This window comes from Oryctolagus cuniculus, chromosome 6 (assembly GCF_964237555.1).
Source record: "Oryctolagus cuniculus chromosome 6, mOryCun1.1, whole genome shotgun sequence".
Taxonomy (NCBI): Eukaryota; Metazoa; Chordata; class Mammalia; order Lagomorpha; family Leporidae; genus Oryctolagus; species Oryctolagus cuniculus.
Window position 1 is genome coordinate 72,856,936 of NC_091437.1, and position 19,574 is coordinate 72,876,509.

The 19,574-nt window shown below is 46.2% G+C and overlaps 1 long non-coding RNA gene across 1 annotated transcript in view; it reads left to right on the plus strand.

Moving 5' to 3' along the window:
* LOC127490566 (uncharacterized) overlaps positions 1 to 19,574 on the plus strand; it is a 63,253-nt gene that overhangs the window by 20,672 nt on the left and 23,007 nt on the right. The window contains exons 2-3 of the long non-coding RNA XR_011389468.1: positions 14,661 to 14,841; positions 15,486 to 15,630. This is a non-coding gene — a long non-coding RNA (uncharacterized lncRNA). The remainder of the gene's footprint in view (positions 1 to 14,660; positions 14,842 to 15,485; positions 15,631 to 19,574) is intronic.

Genomic DNA, 19,574 nt, shown 5'->3' on the forward strand with positions numbered 1-19,574 from the left:
TCTGACCTAGCCCAGGCTGCCACAGTCTAGGAAGCAGGCTGCAACTGGGGAAGACTACACGGCAGCTGAGACTGCACAGGTGTAGCCTCGTGTTCCTCTGGATGCCAGACTCCTGTGTTGGCTGAAGAAACACACCTTTCACTTGTGGTCCCAGAAGGAGGACAAGTATACTGGCGTGCCAGGTAGACTGGTTCTGGTGGGATCAAGTCGCTGTGTAAATTATTCATTGCAAACAGAGTTTCTGCCACATGTGTTGGGGATGATTTAATGTCAAAAAACATGAAATGGACAGGATTTCATCTAGCATAATCTTTAGGGCTAGGCGTTTGGTGCAATGGATGAGTGGATGAGTTATTGGTTGGGATGCCCACATCCTGTATCAGAGTGCCTGCCTTGGAGTCCCTGCTTGCTGTCTCTGACTCCTGGCTTCGGCTTGGCCTATTGGATGAGAAATCTCTGTGCTCTCTTGTGCTCTCTCTCTCATCCATAACACTTTTTAAAAAAGTATTTATTTATTTATTTATTTATGTGAAAGGCAGAGTTACAGAGAGGCAGAGGCAGAAAGAGAGAGAGAGAGAGAAAGAGAGAGAGAGAGAGAGAGAGAGAGTGAGTCTTCCATCCACTGGTTCACTTCCCAGATGGCCACAATGGCCGGAGCTGGGCTGATCCAAAGCCAGAAGCCAGGAGCTTCTTCCATGTCTCCTATGCGAGTGCAGGCACCCAAAGACTTGGGCCATCTTCTACTGCTTTCCCAGGCCATAGCAGAGAGCTGGATCAGATGTGGAGCAGCCGGGACTTGAACCAGCGCCTATATGGGACTCCAGCGCCGCATGTGACAGCTTTACAGCTATGCCACAGTGCAGCCCCCTTCCCACTCTCCCATAACACTTTAAGAGCAACACTTCTTCAGTTTGGGGCTGGCATTTGCCTCACTCAGCACTGCTCTGCTGGTGCGTTGTGAAGCAGCGTGAGCCCCTGCAGGATATGGAGCTCTCTGGCCCTAGGGCAGGCCTTGCCACTGCACTCAGGAGGCTCCTTGGGCAGAGGTTAGGTTCCCGTGACAGGGGCTCTGCACTATGTAACTTCTTTGCCATGGAGAGCAACAGCACCCTGGGAAAGAGAGTTACATTCTATTATTTTAGTGTTTTTTTTTCCTCTCTCATATTCAATAGAATGCTTATGTGAGGATGTTTCATAATGTTCATGGAAAAATGGAATTATGAGATAAGTTTATTTTAATTTTTTTAAAAGATTTATTTTATTTATTTGAAAGACAGAGTTACAGAGAGAGGTAGAGACAGAGAGAGAGGTCTTCCATCCATTGGTTCACTTGCCAGATGGCTGCAACAGCCAGAGCTGTGCTGATCTGAAGCCAGGAGCCAGGAGCTTCTTCCAGGTCTCCCAGGTGGGTGCAGGGGCCCAAGGACTTGGGCCATTTTCTACAGCTATCCCAGGCAATTTCAGAGAGCCGGATCAGAAGAGGAGCAGCCGGGACTAGAACCGGCACCATATGGGATGCCGGTGCTTCAGGCCAGGGCTTTAACTCACTGTGCCACAGCACCAGCCCTGAGATAAGTTTATTTTAGTACAAAAATTTTTGTAATCCATACATGTTATTTTTTCATAATAAGCATTTTTCCTGATTTTTGAAAACCTCCAGCATGCCTGGATGTCACACTCTTTTTGTATCAAAACAAATTTACTTTTTTTTTTTTTTTTTAGAAAAAAAATTATTTACTTGAGAGGCAAAGAGACAGACAGAGAGAGGGAAAGAGAGAATGCTCCATCGACCAGCTCACTCTCTCAATGGACGACAATGGCCCCAGGCCGAGCCAAAGCTGGGAACTAGAAACTCACCTCCCTGACGGGAATAGTAACAATCCGCGTAGCTAGGCCATGACCACTATCTCCCAGCACGTGGATCCGCAGGGAGCCAGCCTCAGGAGCCAGGAGCAGACAGGTACTGGTTACATGAGCATCTTAACTGACCTCTTAACTGCTAGGCCAAATGCTCACTCCCAACTTATTTTTTAATTCCATTTTCCACGAATTTTTGAAGCACTCTCATATCAGCTTTAGATTCTGCCTTTGCAGACTGATCCTGTCTGTTTTCCTTTATTAAAAAGGCATTATGGTCGTAATAAAGCAGAATCTCATCATGTCTCCCTGCTCTTGAGCAGAGGGCCTGTGGACTCTTTCAATATTTATTTGCTCTTCGTCTGCCACAGTAAATGCTGACAAACTGCAGGGAAAAGAATAAATTTTAACATTAAATTTCTGAGGTTTTTTTCCCCCTACACTTAAAAATCTAGGATTGTTATTCTTCATGGGTTGATTGCCAAATCGTTCTTTAAAATTATAGCATTTGCTTCCTGTTTTCAAGGGTTATCTGGAATCAACTATTCAAATATAGACTCGTTGCAAAACATGGTGCTTAAATTAGACTTTGTGGGGACAGCAGGAACAGCTCTGTCTCAAGGCAGGTGTTGAGGTTCAAGGGTGCAAACACAGCGACCACAGTCGGCAGCAGGGCCCCAACTCCCACAAAAATACCAGGTTGTCCAGGGACCCAAAGCTTCTCCTCAAATTGGTGTCCCCCTACCTCTGACATATGGAAGTCAGCTTCCACCTGGTGAGGTCTCAGGCGCTCAGGCATGTGTGTCTGGAAGGTGGGCCATCGCCTGGGTTCCTTATCAGCTTGATCTTGCCCAAGCACAAAGAGGGAGAAGAATTGGTGTTCTTTCCACGTTTGTGTTCATAAGGATTCTCCCCATGTTGCATTTTCTGTGGGAGTCACCGAATCATGTTATTGCGTTGTTACTTTTCCCTTGCAGTGGCAAAGGCGCATTTTGTTCTCATTAAGAGTGCCTTCAGACCCTGGTCCCCGTCACTGCTCCAAGAATAATAGCTGGATTAGTTCAATGCCAGAGATTTTGGGGGAAAAGGAGCAGAAATAGCCACTTAAGCATGTGGTTCTATGAGCCACAGTGAGTAAGGACAAGTGTTGAACAGTAATCTCTCTTAGCAGCCTTCCGCTAAAATGCCAGGCCAGCGACTTTCCTTTACTCAATACCAAAACCACTAATGTGATACTGGTATTAATGGAGCGATCCTTCCTGGGGGTGTTTCTCTTGCTTGACCTCTGGGCTGCCGGCCACGTTGCTAGCCAGCAGCGTCGACGTGTAGACCTCAGTGGGAGAAGGACCAGCATTATTTACAATCTGTGAACAGACGGAAATTTATCTGCCGTGGGCAGCGTCTTGCTGGATGGTCCCCAAACCCTGCTACTTTACCTCAAGGACAAAGTGTCCCTGGACTGTGCAGGCAGTCCATGTTGCCTAAGATCTCACTTCCTGTCTCTGATGTCAGGTGCTCTGCCAGCCGAAGGCTGGATGATGTTTCCCATGTGTTATGGTGACGGCATTTTCACAGTCTTTGACCTCAAGGTTACTGCATGCCATCTATGTGGACTCCTTGCCCTGGAGCAGTGGCTGCTGAGTCAGGTAATCAGCTCGTATTCTACGGCTGTGGGTTATCCTGAGAAACCATCAGCATCGGGGTTTCCCATCCGATTCCTAGGAATGGTGTTTGGTTGGTGGACATCAGCTGTGGTTGTGCTGTGTGGCAGGGAGTGAATGTGTCACTGTCTACACAGCCTGATGCTGCGTGAGTATGCACAACAGGATTTGAACCCTGTGTCTCTAGGGTTTTTGAGGGTCCTGATGAGTCTGGTCAGCAATGTGATCTCTTGCTTCTTTTCGTGATCTTGGAATCCTGCAGTGAAATGATTTCTACAAATCTCCACTCCCCACCTCTGATTCATGGCTGAACATCTCAAGCTAAGTCTGCAGGAGAATCTGCATTTCAGCTCACACCACGATGCTGGCTGCATCCTGCATGGGTGCTGGGAGCTCTCTTTGCACAGCCCTGCTCTGCATTCTGTCCTGCAAAGGTGGACGCTCGATAACCTGAGCTGCCGTGAGGAGCAGGCTTCCAATCCGCCTGTTCAGAGGGAGGCTGGGCTTCCTTTGTCCATCTCCTTCTCGCCTGCAGGCCATGCCTGTGCCTCCCAGCTCAGCAGCCCAGCGTGACTTTGGGTCCAGTCATACAATTGCTGCGCAGTTTGCATAGAAGGGTTAGGAAATCCTTGTCATTCCTCATCACTATTAAGCAATCAGTTGCCCTGGAATCCTCCTTAGGCTGGACCGATAAGCTGTCAGCACTTTGAGTGGCCTTTCCCTGACATGCAGTGCCTGGTCTCCTGTTTACTTAGGAGCCTGCCTGGCGGTCAGAACCTGTCAGACCCTATGGCTTCACGGGTCGTCTCCAGCCTGCTGGCTGGTCCTCCCTCAGGTACACACTGGGAGCGATAAAGAGAAGCCAGCACAAGATGTGCAGATGGACTGACTCCCCATGCTCCAAGCAGGGAGGAGGAAGTCTGTGTTGCTGAGCACCGCAGCCATGGGAAGTGCGGTGCGACAGGCTTGCTTGCCTGGCCTGGGGCTGGCTTTTCTCTCCAAGAGAGATGGAGAGCAATTAGAGTCTGGAAGTATAAGCAAGCCGATCTGCTTTGTTTATACAGAGAGTTTCCCCCAGAAGAGAGGCAGAAGCAGAGACATAAGTAATGAGCACATGTGTTTGGAAAGAGTATAAGGTACTTATAAATATTATAGTGGCGTCGCTATAGTTAAAGGTCTGGCAGCATTTCCATTATAAACTCTCATTGTCAGGGGTTTCAAGCCCAGCTGTAAAAATTCCAGGCTGCAACTTGGCATCCTAGGATGTGTCTGGGAGCAAAGCTTCCGGCCTTGCCCTCCTGCAGGTCTCTGCTGAGATTCCCACACAGCCATGCTCATGCCTCTGTCCCTCTGGTCCTGCCTGCCTCTACCAGGAGGCCGGGGGGGTGGAGAAGTTGAGTCTCCAGTGTCTATGGTGGAGAAGGTCTCTGGTTACTGCAAAGGGGAGGCTGATGAGAGGCGTGTGCTGATTTCATTTATATGTGCTTTGGGCAGGTGCTTGATCTGCATGAGACACCTCTCCTGTTGTTATAAGCGGCTCCTGGGACTATAACCACCAAGGGCCAGATGTCACTGCAACACATGTGATAGGGCTAGGGATATGCAGCCAAAATCACAATGCTGGTATCTAAAGGCTGCAAATTTTATCTAGCCTGTTTCTTCAGGGTTCAACAGCCATCTTTAAGGGAAATCTCCCAAAGAACTAGTCTCTAGAGAAAGCATTGTGCTTTATCTTTTTGTAAAAAAGATAGATTAAAAAAATCTATTTGAGAGACAGAAGGAGAGAGCTCCTATTCATTGGTTTACTTCTCAAATGCCCAAAAGGGCCAGGACTGGTTCAGGCCAGTCAGGGGTCAGGAATCAATTCAGGTTTCCCACATGAATGGCAGGGACCCATTGCTGCCTTCTAGGGTCCCTCGTTATTAGATTTTTTGTGTATGTGTGTGCTTTATCTTTGGTCTATACTGCAAATGATCTAAAGGAAATTCATTGGCAAATTTGGTACAAGGTTACATACAGAATATTAACACAGAAGTAGAGTTTGGATCCATCTGTGAGCTATATTAAACTAACAAAGCAACTTGTTTTCAAAAGGATTTATTATTTATTTGAAATTCAGATTTACAGAGAGAGAGAAAGAGAGAGAGAGAGAGAGAGGCCTTCCATTCGCTGGTTCACTCCCCAGATGGCTGCAGTGGCTGGGGCTGGGCCAGGTTGGAGCCAGGAGCCAGGAGCTTCATCTGGGTCTCCCACATGGGTGGCAGGGGCCCACACACTTGGGCCATCTTCTGCTGCTTTCCCAGGCCATTAACAGTGAGCTGGATCAGAAGTGGAGTAGCCAGGATACAAACAGAACTGGCGTGCACATGGGATGCCAGCGTTGCAGGCAGTGGCGTTCGAAGTCACACCACAACGCCAGCCCCCAAAACAACGTTTCCCTCTCATCTGCTGACAGCAGAACCTGGGAAATGGAAATCAACAAAGACTGCGTTTGCTAGGCGTTAGTTCACAGTGAAGACAAATCTGAGCAAGGAGCTTGTCCATCTGTGTGCAGACAACAGCCTCACTCCCTGCGAGCCAGTGCCCACCACATTCTCCACTGAGGGCACAGCCTATGTGGACCTCGCCAGAGGCTGGAAACGGGCTCTCTGCTGCGATCTCATCTCCAGTCTTAGAAACTGCAGTTCTTTTATCGTTAAACCATTCCCGCCTTTGTTGCCTCCCTGTAGCAGCTACAAAGGACTGAGTATCCTTTCCTTCAATGTCAGATTGACAGGTAATGGGTCTTCAGAGATATTCTTTTTTTTTTTTAAGATTTATTTACTTATTTGAAAGGCAGAGCAATGGAGAGAGAGAGAGAGAGAGAGAGAGAGAGAGAGAGAGAGAGAGAGAGAGAGAGGCATAGACAAAGAGAGAGAGAAGTCTTCTGTCTGCTGATTCATTCCTGAAATGGCTGTAACAGCCAGATCTGGGCCAGGCTAAAGTCGGGAACCAGGAACCCCATCCTCATGTCCTGCCTGCATGGCAGGGCCCAGGTATATGGGCCATCTTCTGCTGCCTTCCCGGGCATGTTAGCAGGATGCTGGGTCAGAAGCAGAGCAGCAGAGATTAGAACCAGCGCTTTGATAAAGGACACTAGTGTTGCAAACTGCGGTTTAACCTGTTATGCTACAGCGCCAACCTGAGAGATTCTGAACGTTTCGGTCAGACAAGATCCTTAAGATAATTTTTCAGGAAGATGAATGAAGCCCAGAAAAGGGACCATCTTTCTGTGCTCTCAGTCATGGAATCATATTCGACCTTAAGCCACTGTCACTCTCAGAATTGCCATGTCATGGCTACACAGGTAGAATCGAACTTAGTCAAAGGGAAGATCACTAGCAACCACTGTTCCGCTTTGTTCCTTTTAGTGAAACTGGATTTAAGTGATGTGCAGTGAATTGACTTGAGTCCCTAAGAAAAAAAGGAAACAAGAAACTTCAGTCTCAGCTGAGCGTTGAGTGTGAAAATGAGAGAAGCAGAAAGCCCAGCTGTGCGAGTGACACAGAGCTTGACTTGGATTTTCAGGTTTGGATGCGCTGGTTTCTGTGGAGGTCCTAGGAGATGCAGAATGAGGGCAGAAGCTGCCGTTTGTATTACGGGGGCATGGCGTGGTGGGGTGCGGGGGGCACAGTAACCACTTACTGAAGTTAGAGTAAATCAGTGGTAAAATTCAAAGTTCCCCTCTGGGGCAGAGTGTGATAGGCAATTTAAAATATTTTGAAAGAAAATTGCATGCAAGGAAACATGCTTCTTCTCCCATCAGCCACAGCCCTTTCCAGGCTGGGACTCGCTGATTCTTTGTCTGCTTCGTTTTTGTTTTGGAGAGAAGTGAAAGCTTCGCGGTGGTCTCGGGGCTGTCTAGCCCCCTTCCTCCTCCTTCTTCTGCGCTGGCTCCTCTCCTGTACTGGAAGCTTCTATTTCCTTCTCCTCTTCCTCATTCATCTCATTCTTGGTATGCTTTTAATAGTTAAGACATTCTAATTGACAAGTGGTAACTGTACCAATTTATGGGCCGGAGCATGGCATTGCAGTTGAATGAGTCATTTAGAAGACTTGACATCATATAGAATGTGTTTGTCACCCACAATGGAACCAAAATAGAAATAAGTAATGGAAAAAGTCTCCAAACGCTTGGGAACGAATGAGCACATTAAAAATATTAGTTTTAATTGACATATAATTGTACATATTTCTGGGGTACCATGTGACATTTCAGTGTATTACTGATGTATAATGAACAGATCAGGGTTATTAGCATATCCATCACTTCCAACATTGAAACATTCAAAATCCTCTCTACCAGCTATTTTGAAATAGACAACTAAATGTTGTCAACCGGAGTCATTACACCGCTGCACTGTAGAATGCTGGGACTTAGCCCTCCTGTAAAAAGACCAGCTTTTATACAAGGTCAAGGTGTTTAGCTTTCACCAGTAAGTGAGAACATGTGGTTCTTGTCTGTCTGTGCTTATTTCACTTAACAGGATCATCTCCAGTTCAAACCATGTTGCCTCATCTTCGTTTTCAAGGATCCATGAGCAAGCAAGATACATAAAAACGTTTTAACTCTTCCTTAGGTGTGAGAGGAGCAGGCAGGTGGAACAAATGACACCACCTGAACCGCTTTACTCAGGGTCTTGGGTCATTTATCGTCAAGAGGGATATTTGAAGTTGATCCTTTGCAGCTTAAGTCATGCAAATTTCTATCAGTTCCTTGCAGCCAATAATTGTCTTCCATATTAAATACAAGCTGTCCACTCTACTCTGTAGTGGGACAGATAGGTTTCCTTTCATGAGATGAAAGATTAACATGGCCCTCAAATAATTCCCAAACTGAGTTTTTTTCTTTTACCAAATTTACTGATGAAAACTACTTTCCTTCCTTCAGTCACTATTTGTTGCTTTTCCTGTCCAGCTGAAGCAAGGCCTTCATCCTACAGTGTCCTAGTGCATTGGGTCATCAACAACATGGAACATCAACTGGACTGTTTTTTAAAAAAGTTTTATTTATTTATCTTATTGTATTTGAAAAGGAAAGAGAGAGGGAGAGAGAGAGAGAGAGGGAGAGAGGGAGAGAGGGAGACAGGGAGAGAGAGAGAGAGAATCTCCCATATGTTGATTCATTTCCCAAATGCCCTTGACTGCCAAGGTTGGGCCAGGCCAAAGCCAGGAACCAGGAGCTCAAACCAGGTCACCCATGTGAGTGGCATGGACTCAACCACTTACATCACTATCTTCCACATCCCAAAGTGTGCATTAGCAGGAAGCTGGAATCTAGAGCTGAGCTGGTACTCAGACCCAGGCTCTCCTGTAAGGGATGTGGATGTCTCAAGCAGCTTTTAAATATCAGCACCAAAAACTTACCCCTGAGCACTGTTTTCATGGATTTTTGTTCATGATGAGCAACCAAACTAGAAGTAGATCTAGTATTGTATCACTGGGTAAAGTTTTAGTAATTATATAGGAGTACCTCAAAAAGTAGGCGGAAAATTAAAAATAAAAAATACATTTATTTTGGTGAAAGAAAAATTGCTGAGGGGTTGGCATTGTAGTCTAATGGGTTAAGCCACTCCTTGCAATGCTGGCATTCCATATCAGAACAATGGTGTGCATGCCAGCTACTCTGCTTCTGATCCAGCTCCCTGCTAATGCACCTCAGAAGGCAGCAGGATATGGCCCAAGTACTTGGGCCCTGCCACCCATGTGAGAGACCAGGATGGAGTTCCTGGCTCCTGGCAGCCCTGACTGTTGCAGTCATTTGGGAGAGTGAACCAATGGGTAGAAGATCTTTCTGTCTGTCTGTCACTCTGCTTTTCAAATGAATTAATTAATTACTATCTTAAAATATTTTTTGAAATCCATGTATTTGGAAAAAAAGATGCAAGGGCTTTAACATATTTTGGCAGCAAAATAAATTTATCTTTTAGTTCCATTTTTAATGAACTTTAAAAAATTATATATTTTTCATTTTAAACACACACAGAGAGAGAGATAGAGAGAGAGAGAGAGACTTTATCTGCTGGTTCATGTCTGCTGGTTCATTCTCTAAATGCCTGCAGCAGCCAGAGCTGGGGCAGGATGAAGGCAGGAGCTGGGAATCTCAACCCAGGTCTCCCACAAGTGCTGCCTCTCAGGTGGATGGGAAACAGAATAACCAGGACTTGAGTCATGTGACAGCACAGGGGAAGCAGGTGTCCAAAGCAGCAACTTAACTGCTGCACCCAAAGCTTGCAGTTCCACGAAGCTTTTGAGTTTCCCACATACAGCTGGGGATAGTGTAATAATTTCACCCTACTTAGATTCATGTGCTCCAGGGAGACCTCTCCAGCTTCCAAGTAGGACTCACTCATGCTGGGACTGGGCTTCACACGCTTGCCCCTAAGAGGGCGCAGAGGGTGAGCAGCCCTGCCAAGGGGTTGCCGGACGTCTCCTTTCCCCTCTGCCCTGCCCTTTCCCCCCATTCCTTAAGTTTGCAGTTAAGTCTGAGTTCCACTGCATGATCTACAATACGGCATATAGAAAGTCGATTCTTGATTCTGTAATAAATAGAAGTCTTGTTCCAGGGAGGTAGGCCTCCCTCCTCGTGATTCCTTAGGAGTACAGGCAGGGACAGGTCACCAGCTGAGGTTCAGCTTGCACAGGCTGGCTCAGCCCCAGCAGCTGGCCTTTAACGCTTGCACACAAATCCCCAGGCACCTGCAAGCTTGCCCTGGCTCCCGCCCACACAGCAGCAGCAGCTCCCTGAGGGCCTCACTGATGACACGCATGCCTCAAGGAAGCACTTCACACATCCAAAGGAAGGAACCATCTACCTGTCTTTCCACCTGGCGTGGGGACTCCCGGGTGCTCCCCAGCCTCTGTGCAGACACACGGGCAGCTCTGCCTGTCTCTCCCTAGCTGGGTATGTGGTTCTTCAGGGCTGTGATCTTGTTCCCTTCATATTTGGTAGTGACCATTGCTTACATGATGCAGTGTGCATTTGTCATCTCAGTCAAGGGCACTCTGGGGCCAAGAGGCTGTGAAGAGCAGGGTGCACTGGCAGGGTTTGTGGGAGGCCTCCACAGCAGTCAGCCTGGGCTCAGACTTTGAGGCTGAAGGAGTTCTCAGGACTGCACCAACAATCTGGAAGCATACCTGAAAGGGATGCTCTGGTCTGTATTATGAATACTGTCTGAGAACCTTGGAAGAAGAAATGATCCAGGTCACACATTCCTCTTTCTCTTTCTTCAATCCAAGCTTGGCTTCCTTACTCAGGCAGAGGTTTGGTGGGCTAAGATACACTGCTAGGGGAAACAGGCTATGTTCTACCAAGTGAAATTATAAAACAAAGGTTGTAATTTTCAACTATAAAATTTAAATAGCTTCTCCAAATCAGTGGTGAGATTAAGCACTGAATGTTGCTGAAATACTCAGGGCCATACCATGAACATGGTACATCTCTTATCTGAAATGCTTGGCACCAGAAGTGCTTTGGATTTGCATTTTTTTCAGATTTTGGAATATTTGCACACACATTATGAGATATATAAGAGACGGGCCCCAAGTGTAACAAGACATTTGTGTATGTGTCATATCCACCTCGCAGACACAGCCTGAAGGACATTTTGAACAATACTTTGAATGCACTTGTATTTTGAGTGGGCCTCATCATAAGAGGTCAGGTGGGGGATTTTCCAGTTGTGGTTTCATAGTACATTCAAAATATTGCAGATTTTAGATTTTTGTTTGGATTATAGATTATCAACCTATGCAATATTAATAACATGGTAAAATATTAATAGTGGGTAGCATTTATTTAGAACTCTTTATGTTCTATGTTTTTTAATAATAAAACTGAGCCCTCCTCTGCACAGGGGCTGTATCTGATTAAAGTCTTTGCCCAGAATGGTACTTGGCAGATACTAGGTGCTCAATACATTTTGTTAGATAAGAAATGCAATGTTAATCACTGCTTGGCCCTGACTCAGGAATGAAAATCCTGTTTCCCTTGAAGTCTGACCCTGTAATACCAAAACTCAATATACTTCTCCAAATTGCAGGTCTCTGGTGACATTTTTAGGCTATGCCTAGAATAGGATTCCAATGTTAATCTCCAAGTTCTGTGAGTTCTATGTAAAAACTTGAGAATATTGGGGCCAGTGTTGTGGCACAGGGGTTAAGGCATCATGTGTGCTGCATTGGAAAGCAATGGAAGATGATTCAAGTGCTTGCACACCTGCCGCCCATATGGGAGACCTGGATGGAATTCCAGACTCCTGGCTTTGGCCTGCTCCAGCCCAGCCATTGCGACCATTAGGGGAGTGTACCAGTGGATAGAGGTTCTCTCTCTCTCTCTCTCTTTCTCTCCCCCCTTGCCCCTTTCAAATAAATAAATAAAAAATCTTAAAAGAGAGAACATTGTAAGATAATCTGAATATTGGAATTGGATTTAAGTTGAGCATACTGTGGCTATTTTAACCTAAAGAAGAAAAGGCTATTTTCAAATATATGTATGACAAAGTTGTAATTTAAAAAAATAGATTCAAAGAACTTGAAGGATTGATTAAAAACTGAAACAGATTCTTTGACTTTGCATATTAAAGGCAAAAATTATGCGGTAGTTTCTCTGTGTAAGCAGAACTTGCTGAAGTCCATTCAAGTACTAGAATTTTACGACTTTTTTTAAGCTAAGTATTCTCTCTAAAAAAACAAACACAATTTTCTTACATGACAGTCACACAGGAGATTATAACTATCTGAGAGTTTGAAGATGTAATCATTTTTACATTAATAAAAATGGAAAATTACACATTTCTTACAAAAAAAATCATAGAACTTGGAAAATTGCCAAGGACCTGTTGGCTGAGCTGGGAAGCTAATCTGATGGGCTCACTTCCTTGCATCGGCATTGTTTTAGACAGAAATAGAGTTTAGTAAGTACTTCACACAATGCCGCCCCTCCTCTGTCAGGACAGAATCACGGTCGTTGTACTCTCTGTTGATTTCTCCTTCCTCATCAAATGGCCAGTGGCCAGCGGGTAGCCTTTGGCAGCTCACAATGAAACAGGAAATGGTTTGTGGCAAATATTTCCTTTCAGTGTCCTGTTCTCACAATGACACTGGCCACATGAAGATGGAGATCCTTGGGGTGGGTGTTTGGCACAGCAGTTATGATGTCACCTGAGATACCCACCCCCCTTATTGCAGTGTCTGGGTTCAAATCCTGGCTCTGGTCCTGGTTCCAGCATCTTTGTCATGCACATCCAGGGAGGCTGCAGGCAGTTCCTCAAGGGCTTGGTTGCCTGCCACCCACCTGGGAGACCCAGGCTGAGTTCCTCTTTCTCAGCTTTGGCCAGGCCTAGCTCCATCTATTATGGTCATTTGGGGAGTAAACCAGTAGATGAGGACTTTATCTTTCTATCTGCTTCTGCCTGTTTGTCTGTCTATTTCTCTACCTTTCAAAACAATGCAACAAAAATAAATAAGTATTTTAAACAAGAAGAAGATACTCAAGTGAAGAATGGCGTGATCTAAAATGCTTTAGTCTTGTTTGAGAAATGCCATGCAAATGAATTCTTGCTTTTTCCACATTTTAAAAATGAACAAAATTGACAACACATTACCTTAAATATTTTAAATCTACAATTTCTTTTTTTTTAAATTTTTTGACAGGCAGAGTGGACAGTGAGAGAGAGAGACAGAGAGAAAGGTCTTCCTTTGCCATTGGTTCACCCTCCAATGGCTGCCGCGGCCAGCGCGCTGCGGCTGGCACACTGCGCTGATCCGATGGCAGGAGCCAGGTACTTATCCTGGTCTCCCATGGGGTGCAGGGCCCAAGCACTTGGGCCATCCTCCACTGCACTCCCGGGCCACAGCAGAGAGCTGGCCTGGAAGAGGGGCAACCGGGACAGAATCCGGCGCCCTGACTGGGACTAGAACCTGGTGTGCCGGCGCCACAAGGCGGAGGATTAGCCTAGTGAGCCGCGGTGCCGGCTTAAATCTACAATTTCAATAGAATAGTATTTTATCATAAAATAAAACTTTCTTTCATGCCAGATATTGGATTCTAAAGACAAAATAATAGCCAAACAGCTCAGTAGTGGAGCCAGACTACATAAACAAGTGCAATTCAATATCTGATGGGTACAAAAGGTTTAGAACATTTACAGCAGCGTTTTGTGTCCATATCAACTTACCATTTATGTGGCTACCATCCTGAGGCACAACCATTAGGAGTCTGCAAAGGAGATCAGCATTAAAATAATAGAAAATGAACTCACATGTACAGTATTGTCAGCATTAAGTTTTTGTCCGTCCTAAACTTTCACTTGGTGAGTATGATCTTTGAACGATTAATGCACTTACTCAAGCTATGGGATCTTCCTCAGAACCTTCACATTTGGAACTTACGTTGATTATTGTCTCTTGTTTTGCCTATCTTTTTCAATATGACATATTGTGTCTTAGAATCATACTCATGAGATAAGACTTTTTATTTGATATCCTCTTTGCTTTTTTAAAAACATAAGGGTCAAACATTTCCTCCAGGACATGTGCACAGACCCCATGTTTTCTACTCACTGATGGTGGAATCTAAAGTTCTTAAAGTTTCGCACAATATTTTTTTTTATTTATTTGACAGATAGAGTTAGACAGTGAGAGAGAGAGAGAGAGAGAGAGAGAGAGAAAGGTCTTCCTTCCATTGGTTCACCCCCCATATGGCTGCCACGGCCGGAGCTACGCTGATCTGAAGCCAGGAGCCAGATGCTTCTCCCCAACCCCCGTCTCCCATGCGGGTGCAGGGGCCCAAGCACTTGGGCCATCCTCCACTGCCCTCACGGGCCACAGCAGAGAGCTGGGTTGGAAGAGGAGCAATCAGGACCAGAACCCGGTGCCCACATGGGATGCTGGTGCTGCAGGCAGAGGATTAACCTGGTGAGCCATGGTGCTGGGCCAAAAGTTTCACACAATATTAAGCATTAAGCACTATCATCCATACCATGAGAAAATTAAGTAGCATCTTAGCTGTTCATATACTTTGTAACATAATTATTTCTTGACCTTTTTCAGGGCAGTAGAACGGATTTTCTCCCTGTGAGTCTCCTTCCTCATGTTTTATAGGTGTGTGAAGAGCAAAAGTGAAGAAATGAAAACAATTTGATGACCTTTCATTCTTACTGGGTCACTGCCCATGCTTCCAGCTGACTCTGAAACTCTGATTGCTCTCATGTAACTTCACCTGCATAAATGAAAGCTGGTATAAAATTTATGGAAACTATCACAATTATTCAAAGTGGCCAAGGTGTGGATTTATCTGTCCTGTATCCTTCAAAGTTTTTTTTTTAATTTTTATTTAATGAATATAAATTTCCAAAGTACGATTTATGGATTACAATGGCTTCCCCCCCATACCGTCCCTCCCACCCGCATCCCTCCCCTTTCCCACTCCCTCTCCCCTTCCATTCACGTCAAGATTCATTTTCGATTCTCTTAATATACAGAAGATCAGCTTAGTATACATTAAGTAAGGATTTCAACAGTTTGCTCCCACACAGAAACATAAAGTGAAAAATAATAGATGATTTTTTTTAAATGATGATGAAATCAGATCAGACCTATTGTCATGTTTAATCCCAGTGAGAGTCAAGTTGGGAGTTGATAATTTCTTTTTTTTTTTTTTTTTACAGAGGATCAGTTTAGTATACATTAAGTAAAGATTTCAACAGTTTGCACCCCCATAGAAACACAAAGTGAAATATATTGTTTGAGTACTCGTTATAGCATTAAATCTCAATGCACAGCACATTAAGGACAGAGATCCTACATGAGGAGTAAGTGCACAGTGACTCCTGTTGTTGACTTTACCAATTGACACTCCTAGAAAGCCATTCAGGTGTCCTAAATCCCCAGGTGGAGAAATAGCGCTCCATGCCCTTTCCTCCTCAGATTCTATGCTCAACCTGGAAGGCGCTGGAACTTCTTCCTCAAGCACCCATCGTGGATTCATTCCCATTTCCACCTGATTGTCCTAAATCTCAGCAGCCTGATGTTTATCACTGAAGACAGAGGTTGTCACCTGTTCCTATTTTAGGTGGAGGACTTATTTTCTTTTTGAATATTTAGAATGCATGATTAAAGGAAGAGTTGATTCTATCTTGCAAATGTTATTGTAGATCAGAAGACTTGAGTACAGAAATAGATTTATGAATTGAAAAGAGTGAGCTTGGTGTTGGTTGCTCCATTGGAGGAATTATAATTCTTCTACTGAATTAGAATTCATTCTACTGAATGGAAGAGGAAGGCATAGATAAGAGAAAAAGAAATCTTTTAAATCTCAGAGTTAAATAATGTTAGACACTTATGACACTTATATTTGATTTGTATGAAATATTCTGCTCCACAATTTAATAATCAAAACTTCCGATATTCTTAAAGCCAACAAAGATCAAAATTCTGATTTTATTATTCTCCCTTAAATTCATTTTCTATTCCCATAATATATTGTTGGGGAGATTCTGTGTAGAAAGTTATTGCTCTGCTGTGAATGTGTCTCCAAAGTTCAAGCGTTGGAAACTCAACCGCAATGCATCGATGTTGAGCTGTGGGTCTGCTAAGTTGCGATAGGATCAATGCCATGGTTTGGATGTGGAGTGAGTTTGTCCACCACAGGTCCATGTGTTGGAATCTTGGTGTCCAGTGTGGCTCTGTTAAGAGATGGGGCCTAACGGGAGGTCCTTCAGTCACTGGGCATGTGCCCTCAAAGGGGATTAAGGCAGTTCTCCGGAGACCCCTGAGTTACTTCTTGCAAGAGGGTTGCTGTAATGGAGTAAGCCTGGCCTCTCCCAATCTGTGGCTTCCTGGCTGGCAATGTAGTCTCTCCCTCTTGTACCTGCTCCCACCACTGTGACACCATTCATCCTAAGGTCTTCACTGGTGCGGAGCTGATACCACACTGTGGGGAGCAATCCGGACTAGACTAAGTTACTCGAATTGGGACTTATTCTATGCATCTGCTCTCCCACAATATGGCGCTGGGAGAGAAGTAAACAGCTTCCGCACAGCTGCCTCCAGTTCAACTAATAAACTGTAGGACTTGCTCCTGATTGGAGGAGAGCAGCGTACTCGGCGTGTGGGCAGCCGAGTTAGGATTGGCGGAGGAGGACTATAAAGGAGGAGAGAAACGGCATGCACCAGGAACATCTATGGGGAACATCTAAGGGAACGCCTGTGCAGCCCCCGAGAAGAGCCGGCCGGCGGTGTGCCGCTCCCCTGCGGAAGTGGGGAATGTGGCCAGGGGGAACTGCCCTTCCACGGAGGTGGAAGGGATAGTAGCCAACCCGGGAAGAACCAGCAGCAAACCCGGGGAGGGCCGAGCAGACGAAAGAACAGCGCAGGGTTCAGTGTTGCTCCTCCACGAAGAGGGGGAGCGACATAATGGTGCCGTGACTCGGATAGGAAACCTGACTCGGATAGGAAACCTAGGACGGATAGCAAATTTAGGAGGGAAGAAACGGGAAGAAACGGGAAGAATTGGGAAAATATCGGAGAGAGAGACTAGCAAACAGCCTAGGGAAAATATTGGAGAGAGAGACTAGCAAACAGCCTAGGGAAAAGCCGGACGAAAAAGGAGCCGGAAGAAGCTATTGAAAGCCTAGGCATAGACTCGGATACGGACTACGGGGGGAAGCTGGGAGAAATCTCTAAGGTCGAAAGCGAAAGTGAAAGCTAGAACAAACAGACTCGGATGCGGACTGTGGGGAGAGGCCAGGAGAAATGAGGGAGGAATATCGTTGGAGGAAAGCTTGGGGAAACATACCGGGTAGAGAAAAATGTTAGGGAAATTGAAGCCGCGGGGGGCAGGCCAAGGCAGACACGAAAGCCACTTTGGGATTCTCAAGTTAGCCTGGGAATAGGGGGCGAAAAGTTGAAACCAGAAGCTGAGACGTAAGCCAGATTGGGATCCGTCTGATTAGCCCGGGGAGCAAAGGACGGGAAGCCAAACCGTGGGGCGGAGACGTACGCTGGGTTGAATTCGCCAGGCTAGCCCGGGGAACTTAGATTGAATGCTAGTGGCGGACACGTAAGCTACGCTGTGTTACTCGCGGAAGCCGCCGCGTGCAGAGAGAGCACGGGGCGTGAATAGATAGGGAACGGGGCTGGCGTAGGCCGTGGTTCAGACGCGAAAGGGTTAAGCGTGGAGACCGCGGAGCGCGCGAAGCCAAGCCGCGCAAAGCCGGGAAGCTGCGCAGATGAGAGAGGCGCGGGCTGAAGCGGCTCAGCCGGGAAGCCGCTGAGAAGTAGCCTCAGGGCGGGCAGCGGGAAGCTGCGGGGATAAGAGAAACAGAAGTTTGGAAGTGGAGTGAGAGAAATGGGAATGTTGGCAGACAGAAGTAAAATGGGAGAAATAGGAATGCCCGGAGATAGAGAAATAGAGAAATAGAAAGGCCTCCCCTCAACATGGCAACGAGAAAGTTTGGATTCGGTCTGCCTAATCAAGTGAGGCGATGAGCACCTGCGGGCAGCTAGCAGCTTATGCGCCGCAGGTCACCGAAGACAGGCACGAATTAACATCAGTAAGGCTTCCCCACAATACAACAATATTAAGCTTGGATTCGGTCTGCCTGATTTAAGGCGGTAAGCGCCAGCAAGCAGCTCGACCAGAGTATGAGCTGCAGGTCACCGAAGATAGGCACAAACCAACACTAATAAGTCTCCCCCACAATACGGCAATGAGAAGGCTTGGATTCGGTTTGCCTGATAGGTTTTGTAAACACCTGCAGGCAGTTCTAGCAGAGCAGAGTATGCGCTGCAGGGCACCGAACACAGGCACGCATCAGCGCCTAAAAACCTCCTCACAACATGGCGAAGAGAGGACCCGGATTCGGTTTGCCTGATGGATAGGACTTGTAAGAGCCTGTGGCAACTCTAGCAAGTAGAGCAGAGTGTGTGCCGTGGGACACCGAAGACAGGCGCGTATCAACGCCAAAAAATAAAAAGAAAGGGGGATCTGTGGGGAGCAATCCGGACTAGACTAAGTTACTCGAATTGGGACTTATTCTATGCATCTGCTCTCCCACAATATGGCGCTGGGAGAGAAGTAAACAGCTTCCGCACAGCTGCCTCCAGTTCAACTAATAAACTGTAGGACTTGCTCCTGATTGGAGGAGAGCAGCGTACTCGGCGTGTGGGCAGCCGAGTTAGGATTGGCGGAGGAGGACTATAAAGGAGGAGAGAAACGGCATGCACCAGGAACATCTATGGGGAACATCTAAGGGAACACCTGTGCAGCCCCCGAGAAGAGCCGGCCGGCGGTGTGCCGCTCCCCTGCGGAAGTGGGGAATGTGGCCAGGGGGAACTGCCCTTCCACGGAGGTGGAAGGGATAGTAGCCAACCCGGGAAGAACCAGCAGCAAACCCGGGGAGGGCCGAGCAGACGAAAGAACAGCGCAGGGTTCAGTGTTGCTCCTCCACGAAGAGGGGGAGCGACACCACACCCTGCCCTTGAACCTCCAGGACTGTGAGCTAAACAGAGCTCTTTTCTTTATGTAGTTGCCTGTTCTCAAGTATTTCATTATGGTAATGCAGAATTGACTAACAGCTCATGAGTGGATTAGTGTTCTTATTGCAGGAGTGATTCCCTCGTTGCCAGAGTGGATTTCTTATATGAGTGAGTTTGGCCTTCCCTGGATTGCTTTGGCTATATGATACCTTTCACTGCAGTAATAATGCCCCAAATCTTTCTTCATTTTTTTTTAAAAAATGTGTTTATTTATTTATTTGAAAGGCAGACTTACAGAAAGGCAGAGGAAGAGGCAGAGAGAGATTTTTCCATCCACTAGTTCACTCCCCAGTTGGCTGCAAAGGCCGGAGCTGTGCTGATCCAAAGCCAGGAGCCAGGAGCTTCTTCCAGGTCTCCCATATGGGTGCAGGGGCCCAAGCATTTGAGCCATCTTCTACTGCTTTTTCAGGCCACAACAGAGAGCTGGATTAGAAGTGGAGCAGCCGGGACTTGAACTGGTGCCCATATGGTATGCCG